This window comes from Ailuropoda melanoleuca, chromosome 12 (genome assembly GCF_002007445.2).
Source record: "Ailuropoda melanoleuca isolate Jingjing chromosome 12, ASM200744v2, whole genome shotgun sequence".
Taxonomy (NCBI): Eukaryota; Metazoa; Chordata; class Mammalia; order Carnivora; family Ursidae; genus Ailuropoda; species Ailuropoda melanoleuca.
Window position 1 is genome coordinate 7,778,358 of NC_048229.1, and position 13,675 is coordinate 7,792,032.

At 43.8% G+C, this 13,675-nt stretch overlaps 1 long non-coding RNA gene across 1 annotated transcript; it reads left to right on the forward strand.

Annotated features, from left to right (window-relative positions):
• Positions 1-111: 111 nt before the first annotated feature.
• Positions 112-8,200, forward strand: LOC117804597. Its single transcript, XR_004629178.1, has 4 exons — positions 112-1,153; positions 4,879-5,021; positions 5,119-5,250; positions 8,078-8,200. It is a non-coding gene; the product is annotated as an uncharacterized LOC117804597 (long non-coding RNA).
• The last annotated feature ends 5,475 nt before the right edge of the window (positions 8,201-13,675 follow it).

Here is a 13,675-nt window from a genome sequence, read left to right on the forward strand (position 1 = left end):
AGATGCTTCTCATACTGTTCAGACAGAAAATGTAAAATTCTACACTCCTACTGTGAATAGGTAAGAGTGAACTGGAGTGGCTGCAGCAGGTAGCAGAATTCAGCCGTTTGATGGTTATTTAGTGCTTATTTACCAGGCATGGGTTTGGGGTGAGGGATTTCCCTATTTTCCAAATATCCTGACTGTTTTATCATTAAAAAAAAAAAAGGCAAGGATAAATGATTCTATAAACCTAATAACAAAACACAAGTCCTAGTGACTACGAGATGGAAAAATATTTGATAAACTAACATCCATTCTTGACATGAAAAAAGCAGTATCCATAATTCCCATTTTATAACCTACTGAAAAACCAGAAGTATTGATACAACCAGAATTCCACTCCCCGTACACTAGAGCCCACTACTCAGCACTGTCGACAGTCTGCAGTCAGGCAACAGAAGGGACAATGCCTACAAGGGAACAAAAAGCCCTAGGAGTCTTATTAGATCGATAATATCTTGTTCTTAGGGAAGTTTAATAATTCAGGGAGAATCAACATCTTGAGGTAATATGTAATTCATATATTAATGATAAAATACCAGCAGACATTTTAGTCAAACAAGAACAAAGAAAAAGAATAGCAAGGAAGTGTAGCAAACCCCTCAGATACAAAGCTCCAGGTTAAATGCACAGTGTGAGAAAGGTGGCATTTCATTTTAGTAGGTGAAAGTCAGGATATTGGCTATGTTGTTGGTCATCGAAAAAAACAGCTGTATCCCCCTTATACCGAATCAGTTGCAAATGCATCAAAAAAATTTTTTGAAAAATGAAACTATACCCCTAAAAGGAAAAGCGCTAAATGACCCAGATGAAAGAATACGTGAATGGCTTCTAAACAATAGATGTACAGCCCCACCAGCCAATTCCCTGTGAGACAGCATTCATGCCCGGCAGCTGACAAAGGGGCCGTGTGACACCAAGGAGGTGGAGAACCACCCTCTACGCCTCAGAACAAGTGCTCTGGCAGCTCTCTGCACGCCCTCACCGTGCGGCCTGGCGGGCCCACTCCTGCACCACCTTAGAGAGTCCTTACGCGTCCTGGAAGAGTCACACCAGCATGTGTATAAAAGCATCAGAACCACCGAAGTGACCAACAGCAGCAGGGAAACAGGTACGTGCCTTTGAGACGGGTTTAGAGGACTCGGCAGCAGTGAAAATGAGTAAACTAGAACTGCAGATATCGACAGAAATCCCTCCGCACAGTGGAAACTAAGTGTGGTGTATACAAAGTTCAAAATCTGGAAAAAAAAAAAAAAGTGTTAGATATGCGGGTGTTCGTTATGCCTATTTACATGTCTGGGGTTTTTTAAGAAAACCATAAAAGTACTAAGAACATGGAAGATGACAAGGCTTTCCAAGCAGGACACAAAATCCCAGGAGAAAAGGGATAAATTGACTGTAAAAAGTTAAAAATTTGGACCAAAATATACCTTTCTAGAGTTAGTCTGTCATAGGCATTTGCTGTGCCTATGACAACAAGCAAATTCCCTTCACATGATTGGCAAAAACCACAGGTTGACGGGTACTGATCTCTGCCTTGCAGCTGGCATCAGAAAACTATATTCATGCTGATGGTGAGCATATCAACTGGCCCAGGCTTTGGAGGGCAACTGGACAAATCACTGAGGTGTTTAAATATCCACACCCTTTGATCAAGCACTTCCCTTGAGTGAAAACCTCCCACATGTTCACAGAAGCAACATAATCCTGCTGTAGGACTATGTACAAAAAATTGGAAATAGTCCAGATGCCCATCAATAGGAAAGATGTTGAATAAGGACATTAATACCATGGAACGTTATGCAGCCTTCAAAAAACACAAGGTCGATCTGTGTGAACCAGCAAGGAATGATACCCAGTCGATGATGTCTGCCAGTGAAACATTCAAGTGCAGGACAGTTTGTACAATATTCTATCATTCATCTTTTAAAAACAGGAGGAAGTTAACAGTTTGCCAGTAATGATGGTCACAGAGTAACTGATGATACTGTGATACAGATGGCGGATGGTGGGAGCCAGTATTCTCACTGTTGAAGCAGGAGGTTACAGATAAGCAAGGGGAGAAGGCTAGAATGACTCACATAATGAATTACAGTTGGAGGTAACAGCATAAATTAATATTTCATTTAATACTGATACAGATGATCCTATACAGAAATATTTCTAGGGGCCCCTGGGTGGCTCGGTTAAGTGGCTGCCTTCAGCTCAGGTCATGATCCCAGGGTCCTGGGATCGAGCCCCGTATCAGGCTCCCTGCTCAGCTGGGGAGTCTGCTTCTCCCTCTCCCTCTGCCGCTCCCCCTGCTTGTGCTGTCAAAATATAAATAAAATCTTTAAAAAAAAATATTTCTAGTTAGGTGTATGTGTCTGAGTACTTCCTTGCACCATCAACTGAGGGGGCCAGGAAGCAAGGACACTGCAGTAGCAATGAGCATACTTAGTTTCAGGTTTCTCGTAACCATTCTCCAATGAAAGGAATCAAATCTTAGAGAAATGGCAGATTCCAGGGCCAGGGCAGAAAATGTACAACACATGCCTGGAGAACACTAGTGTCATGAAGTACAGAAGCGCTTAAACAAAAAGCCAATGATCAAAGATGGGGTTATGTCAAAGGGACAGAGGAGCCAAACGAAAAGGCTCTGAATGGCCAAAACTAAATTTAAGCACAAAATAATGGTGTACTGGCTTATAATCCAAAGTTTAAATATCCATGAGTCTATCCTGATATAAATAGGAGAGACTAGAAATCTCCCATGCAGAAGAAATCCAAGTAATTTCTGTAGATAACTCTGTCCTCATGGACGTGAACCATGACTCCCGTTCCGTAAGTAGCAGCGGTGCCCAGTGACCCCCTCCCCTAGAGTACATGGCAGTGTGGTTGGGGAAAGTTACCCACAGTGGAGAAACCTGCAGACACTACCTCAGCCAAATGAGGTCATTTTGAGAGCATGTACCCTTGATATGAAGTGATGAGAGTAGCATTTTACCTGTGGTCTTCCTCCCCAAAGCACATAATGTCAGTCTAATCAAAGAGAAGACATCTGACAAATCCCAAAGACATCCTCCAAATACCTGACCGGTCCTCCTTAAAACTGCAGAGGTCATCGAAAACAAGGAAAATCTGAGAAACTATCACAGCCACAAGGAGTCTAAGGACGCATGGCAACGAAATGTAATATGGGATCCTGGATGGGATCCTGGAACAGAGAGAGGCCAAAACCAAAGAAGTCTGAATGAACTATGAACTTTAGTTGTTAACAACATATAAATACTGGTTTATAATAATGTGCAAGTACTGTGACGAACGTACCATATTATTGTGAAATGTTAAAGTTAGGGGAAGTTGGGTCCGGGGTATACAGGAACCTTCCATGCCATGTGCTCATTTTTCCATATGTTTATAAATATTCTAAAATAAAAAGTTTATTTTAAAATGCTGGGATAAATATTTTTTTTAATCCGCATAGAAGCATCAAAAAACTAGAGACAGTGCAGAACTTCCAGGACAAAATCTAAGAAGCAGCAAGGAGAGATCATCAGAATCTCCAAGGTTGCTTTTCCCCTTGTGGCATCTACCTCTCCAAATAAGCTAAGCTCTGAAAACATGAGCAGGGGTTTGGGGAGCTCACGGAGTGAAAAAGGCAAAGTCAAATCCAGGGCCCACCAAAAGTTAGAAGCCTCATAGGACATTAAGCTGTGATCCTAAAGGGCTAACTCCTCAGGATAAAGGCAAACCAGAAATGAAGCTGCCCTCCGTCCCAGAAACTCAGAGGGCTGTAGGCAGCACTGGCTCTCCAGGATATGCAGCCCAAACTGTATCCTAGGGGTAGTCTATGAAGCCTCAAGCATGAATTTAAAGTCACAGGCAGTACTCCTAAGCCCCAGGCAGAAATAAACGCCAGTCCTCCCTAGAGGAAGGCACCTTCATTTTATGTCTTAGGAGATCTACACAATTATTTTACAAAACAGCCTACAGTAAAAGCTAAACAAGTACACAAGAAAATAAGACACCATGAGTGAGACACAGCAGAAATAAACATTACAGATCCATCTAGACTTCACATATTAGAAGTATTAGATATATATCAAAAAACACCCCTGGCTTACTTTGTTTAAAGAAAAATAAACAGGGTGCCTGAGGGGCTCAGTCAGCTGAGCATCAGCCTTCAGCCCAGGTCATGATCTCCAGGTCCTGGGATCCAGCCCCACATCAGGCTTCCTGATCAGCAGGGAGTCTGCCCCTCTCTCTCTATCTCTCTCTCTCTCTCCTCCCCACCCCCCGTCTCTCTCTCTCAACTAAATAAATAAAATCTTAAAAAAAAAATAAGAAAGAAAAACAAACATGCTTGAGCAGCGTGGGCGGCTCAGTCGGTTAGGTGTCTGCCTTCGGCTCAGGTCATGATCCCAGGGTCCTGGGATCAAGCCCGGCATTGGACTCCCCGCTCAGTGGGGAGCCTGCTTCTCCCTTTGCCTGCCGCTCCCCTTGCTTGTGCTCTCCCACTGTCTTTCTCGCTCTATCTCAAATAAATAAAATCTTTAAAAAAAAAAAAAACATACTTGAAAATCTGCAGGAGACAGGAAATTATAAGTGAATATATAGAACAGATAGGAAAATCAAATAGAATCCTAGAAATAAAAAGCCCAATCACCAAAATTAAAAACTGGGTAGACTGATGTGGCATCAGAGTGGGCACAGCAAAATAACAAACGAAGTGGAAGACAGTTAAGAAGTTAACCAGGAAGCAGCGGAGAAAGAAAGCTGGAAAATATGGAAGAAAGGTGAAAATACCTAGAAGACAGACTGAGAAAGGTGACATACATCTCATTGTGGTTTCAGATGACAAGAGTATGAGGCGGGTATTATTTGAAGAGATAATGACTGAGAATTTCCTAAAAGTGACAGAAGACAGCAATCCACAGATGCACAAATCCCAACAAACCCCAAACAGGATAAATAAAGAGGAATCCTGCTGTAGACAGGTACAGTGAACTGCAGAAAACCAAAGGCAAAGAGAAAATCTTAAAAGTAGCAGAGGGGAAAAATAAAAATAAAATGCCATTCCCTTTACCTCTACAGGAGTGACACTGCTGGCTTCACAGGATCAGTGGAGGCCGGAAAACCAGAATGGTGGCTTCATGGGCTGAAAGGAATTACTGGCAACCTAGAATTCTAAACCTGGAAAAAACATACAGTATTTGAAGAATCAAGGTAAAATAAAGATATTTTCAGACAAACAAGAACAGAGTTCTTCACCAACAGACTCACACTAAGGGAAATTCTAGATGGGCACAGAGGTCACTGCTCTAAGTGGCCTGGGGCCCGTGTCGTCCAGAAGCACAGTAAAGCTACTGGTCGGCCACAGATGCAGACACACCGCAAGCAGAAGACAAGACGGGCAACACTATCAAATCAACAGAAAAAAATGAAAGAGCAAATAGGATAATAGAAGCTGACAGGCAACCCCAAATATAATTAATAGTAACACTCTAAGAATATACTAAATTTGTTATTCCTGTTGCACTACCTCTGAAAGATTTCAGCATGACCCAGATGTTCCTGTTCTGAAAAACAATCCATGCCACTGATGTGATTCCCTGAAGCAGGAAGAGACACAATGTGTCCGGCAGTCCGCTACAAACTGCTGGGGAAGCAATACTGATCGCTTTTCCAACAAAATGAGTAGAAATTATAAAGTATATTTTGTAATTTCAGAAACTACTCAAAATGACTTGATTTAGGACTAAGTATACATAAAGTTTAACATTTATATCTCTTCAATATTTATAAATCAGGATTTGCTAAGAAACAGTTTTCATTGAAAATTAAGAGTTCGGGGGTACCTGGGTGGCTCAGTTAAGGGTCTGCCTTCAGCTCAGGTCATGACCTCGGGGTCCTGGGATCGAGCCGCATGTTGGCTCCTTGCTCAGCTGCTTCTCTCTCTCCCTTTGCCCTCCCCCTACTTGTGCACTTGTGCGTGCTCTCTCTCTCAAATAAATAAAATCTTTTTAAAAAATTAAGAGTTTGCTTTTTAAATAAACTGCTGGTGAACTCTGCAGCTGCAAGAAGTGGGGTGGTATGCACACACAAACTTGGGCAACTTCAGATTAGTTCTAGAGAAATACACAGAAAACTATTAACTATAGTCACTTCTAGAGGAGGGAACTGGGAGAAGAAAGGCACACTGAGGAAATTTTACCATATGCCCTTTCAAAAATTGTGAATCTAAATTAAAAAATATATTTGACCCTCTGATACTAACAATTTTATGGTAAGACAGCTAAAAATACCCAAAGCACTGCTAAGAATGATGTCAGGGGGTCTTGCTTTTCCGAATACCAACAATTTTTATAAATGTGGCAGTAATTAAGACAGCACAGTGCAGGTGCTAGGACAGAAAATGGACTGACAGTAGGGAAGGGAGTGTGCAGACAGATGCGCTTATATGGGAACACCTGACTTAGGACACAGCTGGCTTCATAGGTCAGTGAGAGAAGCAGTTTTGCAATAATTGGTGGTGATGCATGTTTAAACATAAATGAAAAAAAATCAATAAAGGGACACCTGGGTGGCTCAGTCGGTTAAGCATCCGCCTTCAGCTCAGGTCATAATCCCAGGGTCCTGGGATCAAGTCCAACATCGGGCTCCTTGCTCAGCAGAGAGCCTGCTTCTCCCTCTGCCTGCCTCTCCCTCTGCTTGTGCTCTCTTTCTGATAAACAACTAAATCTTAAAAAAAAAAAAAATCAATAAAAATGGATCCCTCCCTGCCTGGGTGGCTCAGTCGGTTAAGAGTCTGCCTTCGGCTCAGGTCATGATCCTGGGGTCCTGGGGTTGAGCCTCGCATCGGGCTCCCTGCTCGGTGAGGAGCCTGCTTCTCCCTCTGCCTGCCTCTCCCCCTGCTTGTGCTCTCTTTCTGACAAATAAAACTCTTAAAAAAAAAAAAAGCTATTATAAAGAGAATGAAAAGGCAAGCCATAAACTGGAAGATTTTTGCCACTCCCATTCTGAATTATATCTCAAATATATAAAGAACTTCTGTGAATTATAAAGAGAAAAATAGGGACGCCTGGGTGGCACAGCGTTAAGCGTCTGCCTTCGGCTCAGGGCGTGATCCCGGTGTTCTGGGATCGAGCCCCACATCAGGCTCCTCCGCTATGAGCCTGCTTCTTCCTCTCCCACTCCCCCTGCTTGTGTTCCCTCTCTCGCTGGCTGTCTCTATCTCTGTCGAATAAATAAATAAAAAATCTTTAAAAAAAAAAAGAAACAGAAAAATAAACGACCCAACAGAAGAATGGGGGGGGCGATTTTACAGGAGAGGAAACACAAACAGTTCCTAAACGTATGAAATGATATTTGATCTTGTTATATAACAGAAAAATGTAAATTAAAATCACTGTATCATCTCACATCTACTCTGTTGCAAAAAATTAAGGATTGATAATATCAAATGCTAGTAAGGAAGTGAGACAAAGAACTGCAGTTATCTTTTTTTTTTTAAGATTTTATTTATTTATTTGAGACAGAGAGAGCACAAGTAGGGATGAGGATCAGAGGGAGAGGGAGAAGCAGACTCCTCACTGAGCAGGGAGCCCAAACTGGGGACCCTGAAATCATGACCTGAGCCGAAGGTAGACACTTAACCAACTGAGCCACCCAGGTGCCCCAAAGGACTGCAGTTGTACCTGTAAATTTATACAACTTCTTTGGAAAACAGTTTGACAACAACTGGTAAAACTGAACATACCCACGCCCTGTACCCACCAATTCCGCCTCTGGGTATAACTCTATAGAAATGTGTGCTTATGTGCACTAAAAGACACATATGAAAGTATATACAGCAGCACTGTTTGAAATAAAAAATCAGGAACTGAAATGTCCACTGATGGAAAAATTAGTAAGGTGTGAGTGTTAAAACCATACATTATACACTAGAATATTATATATTATTATATAGCAATGAAATTACATCACATCTCAATAAAAAATGAATGAGGTATCCTACAAAAATCCCTGACCAGTCCTCCTCAAAATTGTCAAGGTCATCGAAAACAAATCAAGTCTGAGAAACTTTCACAGCCAAGAGGAGCCTAAGGAGACGTGATAACTACATGTGATGTACGATCCTGGGGGTCCTGAAACAGAAAAAGGACATCAGGTAAAAACTAAGAAAATGTAAATAAACTAAACTATGGGCTTTTATTAACAATAATGTATCGGGAGGCCAGGGTGGCTCAATTGGTTAAGCATCTGCCTTCGGCTCAGGTTATCGTCCCGGGTTCTGGGATCAAGCCCAGGGTTGGGCTCCCTGCTCAGTGGAGAGTCGGCTTCTCCCTCTTCCTCTGCTCCATCCACCCTCCCCCCACACACTCATCCTCTCTCTCACTCACTCTTTTGCTCTCTAATAAAATCTTAAAAAATAATAATGTATCAATCTTGGTTCATTAATGGTAATCAATGTACCATATTGATGATATAAGGAGACTGTGCGAGGTAATTGGAAACTCTATGTACTACTCAATTTTTCTGTAAATCTTAAAACTGTTCTAAAAATGTCAATTAGGGCACCTGGGTGGCTCAGGCAGTTGGGTATCCAACTCTTGGTTTTGGATCAGGCCATGATCTCAGGTGTGAGATTAAGCCCCGTGTGGGACTCCGTACTCAGCAAAGAGTCTGCTTGGGGTCCTCTCTTTCCCTTACCCTCTAGCCCCCACTCCCACTCATGCTCTCTCTCAAATAAAATCTTAAATGTCTATTAATTAAAACATGAATGAGTTATAGCAGCAGTAACATGGATCAATTTAAAAAATAACATTAAGCAAAGACACCATAGAAAAAACAGACACGACTCCACTTACATTAAGTTCAAGAACAAGTGAATGTGTTGTTTAGGATAAGATACAGTGAAACTACAACAGCTGAGTAACAGTACTATGGTACAAGTGAGGAAAATTAGCTCACCACTTGCCCAAGGTTCATAAGATCTTCCAGGGTCAGAAAATAAAGGTAGTGTAAAAACAAAATCGAGAATAGTGGTTGCCTCTGGCAAGGGGAGAGGGGTGGATGGTGAAGGGAGGGAGGGAAAGGGCTGTGATCAGGTCTAAGCACCCAGGGGAGGGGGGCTTCTGGGATTGTAAAGCATCCATTTCTTGTCCCGGGCAGAGTGTACATGTGTGTTCTATCTGTGGTTCTTTAAACACTACATGTTTTCATATACTTCTGTATGTATACTTCACAGATTTACGTTTTTATTTAAAAAGAAAAGAAGTACTTGTCTGGCCCCTGGGCAGGCTATGGGCCCTGATGCACTGGCAGAATTATTTTATATAGGAGGCTGCTCTCCTGGACGTCCTGAGGGTCTCCACATGGCCCTGACCTCCAAGGTAGCTCCCCTTGGATTCCCCTAAGCTGAGGGAAGCTGTCTTCCTGGTCAGTGCATGCCTGGCTTGAGTATATGCTCACCATTCCAGAAAAAGCTCCAGATGGGGGCTGTGCTTAGGGGGTCATCTCTGTCCCTTCCTGTCATATACCAGCAGGCTCAGCAAAGCAACAGCACAGGAGTGGGAAGCAGCTGGGCCTGTAGAATATTGGAGGTCACCTTTTTCAGCCAGTCCAAGATGAGGCTTCAGTCTGGCACCACCCAGGCTGGAGGGCACAGGCCTCTCCCAGGACAGATGGCTGCTTGCTGCCACTCCCACTCAATTGCTGGACAAAAATTCCCAGTGCCCCAGGGGACTGATAAGAGAGAGGGGCCAGGGGGCAGAGTAGGCTGAGGTCATGGATGAAAGATGATCTCTGGGCCATAGAGCGTGTAAAACTAAATCTGTCAAGGAATGGGGTCAGGGCAAATCTGTTGATCCGGTGGCAAAAGGGGTCCAGCCTGTAGGTCACTGATCCCATTTAGCCCTGGGAGGCTGCTTCCCTCCCACATGCTCCACCCAAGTGTTGAACACTGACATCCCTACCACAAAGTCCCCCACACCCAACAACAGCGAGGCAGAACCAGACTCTCTGAGTTCTCTTCCACAGGAACATGGAGGCACAGAGAGGCTGAGAGTTACCCATGACCACACAGCCAGTGACAGGCCATGGACCTCTGGCTTCCACCTAGTGATGGAGAGGCCCTCCCCTTGACAGGCTCAGCCCTCCTGTTGGGGAGAGTGGGATTCCTTCAATGGGGCATTGAAAGAAGATAGGGACTCAGAACACAAGTAGCCAGCAAACTCGCCACACACCATAACCCTCAAGCACAGTCTTCCTCCACCCTAGAATAAACGAGGTCTGATCTCAATCCAGAAAACATTCCCCAACCTAGAGCCAGGAAGGGTTGTCCTATGGGAAAAGGACAAATCTCAAAGACCCAAGAAAGCAAAGGCAGATGCCTTGGCAGACATCCCTAGAGTCCACCAGAAGCTCTCAACTCCACTGAGGGAAGCCAAGTGGGAGTTTCAGAGACTAGGGAGCTCCTGGTTCACCCCTAACCTGAAGCCAATAAATGGACTGACTCCCTGGGTAGACTGGGATGGCCAGGGGAAGCCACATCGACAGAAGGGGAGGCCACAGGGCCAGCCTTGGCTTACAGATTCACTGAACAGAGAGGGGACCAGCCAACCAGACCCCTTAAACATTCCAAAAAAGATTATGGCACTATCACTCTGAAATCCCCCTCCTGGGAATTTGCCCAAAGAAGGAAAAAGCTGTGAGCACAAGAGGTCACCAGAGGGTTGTTTATAGACAGACACTGGAAGATTTAAGTGACAAATGAGAGTTGCGTCGTGCTGATGTCGCCCTTGACAGTCTGGCTGGCGATGTGTAAATAAGGCAGGGCTGAGGACCTTAGTCCATTTTCTCTTTATGCCTCAGGGGTATGTTAAGATGTGATTACATAAGCAAAGGGCTTGCCTTGTGGCCTGGTCCAGATGATCGCTCAAATAGTAGCTCAAGCAAATAAAAATGATGGAATATTTATCACATCTAAAACTGGTAAGAAAAAAAAACCCAACCCTTGACACTGGTTATCGATGAGACCGCAGGGAACAAGATATTGGAGAGCAATCGGAGAGCATCCATCAAAGCCTTAAATGGACATAGTCTGAGACCCAGAAATTACACTACAAAGAACTTGACCTGTGTCTTTAGATAATGCCAAAATATGTTCACGACAGTGCAGACTGTAATAATTATATACAAAACTGGAAACAAGTGTCCACCAACAGCAGAAGGATTACAGAAACTGTTCCATCCACAGAATGGAATTCTGTGGAACTGTCAAACAAGGAAGAGCACACAGACAACCTCTGGCAGGAATTTCTCAGAGTGACAGCATGACTGCTTTAGTGTAACTTTCATATATAGATCATTAAGTAAAAACTCAAAACTATCTTTCTAAAGCTAGAACCAGAACATTTATTTTGTAGAGAGACACTGGAATTCAGTAGAGATTGGGAAGTGGGTAGATTTTTAATTATATACCTTTCTTCGAATTTTAAAAATTATGTGTACATTTATATAACATATAATTACAAATACATGTGTTCATGGGGCTGTCTGGATGACAGAACTATAGGTCATTTCTTTACTGGTTTTAGTTATATAAAGTGTATATATAGTTTGTATATATACATAATTGCATATATATGCATGTGTGTGCCTGTGTATATAACTCTCTCTCTCCCCCATATATATATATATATATATATATATATATACATATAAACACAAAACTTACCATCTTGATCATTTTTCAGTTCGGGGGATTAAGTACATTCATGTTGTGCAACCATCACCACCATCCATCTCCAGAACCTTTTCAACATTCTAAATGGAAACCTTTCCCTGTTAAACACTAATTCCCCATCCCTGCTCCCTGCCGCCCCCCCCCACATTCTACTTTGTCTCTATGAATGTTGGCTTTTCCAGGGATCATTTAAGTGGAAGCATACAGTATTTCTTCTTTTGTGACTGGCTTGTTACACTTAGCATGTCCTCAAGGTTCACCCATGTTGTGCCATGCGATAGCCCTGCCTTATTTACACATCGCCAGCCTTTTTAAGGCTGGATTGTATTCCATTGTGTGTATATACTGCATTTTGTTTATCCATTCATGCAACAATATAACACTTGGGTTATTTCCACCTTTTCAATGTTGTGAATAATGTTGGTATGAACAAGGGTGTGCAAGTATCTGTTGAAGATCCTGCTTCAATTCTTTTGGCTATGTACCCAGAAGTGAAATTGCTGGATCATACGGTAATTGTTTAAACTTTTGAAGAACTGCCAGACTGTTTTCCCCACAATGGCTCTATCATTTTACTTTCCCACCAACAATGCATGAGGGTACTCTTATTTTTAAACTGTTTTAATGGCTGCTAAGGAGACCGACTTGGCTTCTGGCTTGTTCCTGGTGTTGCTGATACTGTGTGATTTGTGAAGTGACATGTTCTGTGTTGCCAACACCCGACATCTTCCACAGTAATCTGGAAAAACCCCACACACCCTGGCCCCGTCTAGTGGTACAGTCCGAGCAGCACAGAAGCACCTAGACAACAGAAGCCTGCCGTTTTGTGCCCCAGGAGGGAAAGTGACAGCTGGTGCACCCCCCACCCATCCACTGCCCCAGGGTGGAGAGGCTCCAGAGAGAAGTGGAAAACCTTAGTGAGGCACTTACCTCAATGGGCCTTCCCAGTGCCAGGGATTCCTGGCTGGCCTGACTAAGGCCATGGTCCCCAGAGGCCACGGTAAAGTGCTTGTCGAGTAAGGCCTCACTGCCTGTAGCCACAGAGAATGCAGTCACCATGCAGCAGGCAGTGCCTGTGGCCTCAGGGCTGGCCAAGCTGGTCTGGGCATGGCCTCCAAAGACCTGGTCAGACAGTTGTACAGTGAGGCCCCTATGGGCCTTCTGAGGTCAAGCCTACAGCTTCTGGGACCCTCAAATCCCCTCCCCCAGGTTTCTCAATATTTGGACCACAAAATGCCTGCATCAGAATAGGAAACCAAGGTGGGAGTGATTGAAGATGCAGACTCCTGGGCCTGGGTCCTAGATCTGGACTCAGGTTTGATGCTGTACCTGACAATCTGCATCATCAATTTGAGAATTACAGATTTTAGCAAAAGCTGGTCTCATTCTCTGAAGAACTCATTGGCAGGAACATGGCTCCCAAACTAAGGCTGGGAAGGACAGCTCTCCTGACACCAACCCTGTAAGGGCCGTATCTGCCAGGTCCCTGGCACACAGCAAGGGTTCAGAGTGTGAATGCCCAAGACAGGGGGCAGGGAGCACCCTTCCTAAGGACCCTGCCTCCCTGCTTAGCTGAGGGACCTTCAGGAGAAAAAAGACAAGGCTTCAGTGACACCACCAATCCTCAATTCCTGAGGGAAAGACTGGCAGCCTGGCATTTACCCTGGTCATAGTAATGGGATACACAATGGGCACCATACTGACCTCCTTGTGGGCTTATTCTGTCCTCAGCCCAGAAGCTGTGGGAGCTCAGGCCACGGAAGCAAACTACCCCGTCCCTGACCCGCAGCTCTGACAGTGGGAGAGCAGGGACTTTTAAAGAACCTAGCCTGATTCCAAATTGGTGCTGCGAACAAGCTGGAAGCGATTGGCGGGAAAGGACAGGATTAGTTAAAACATCCC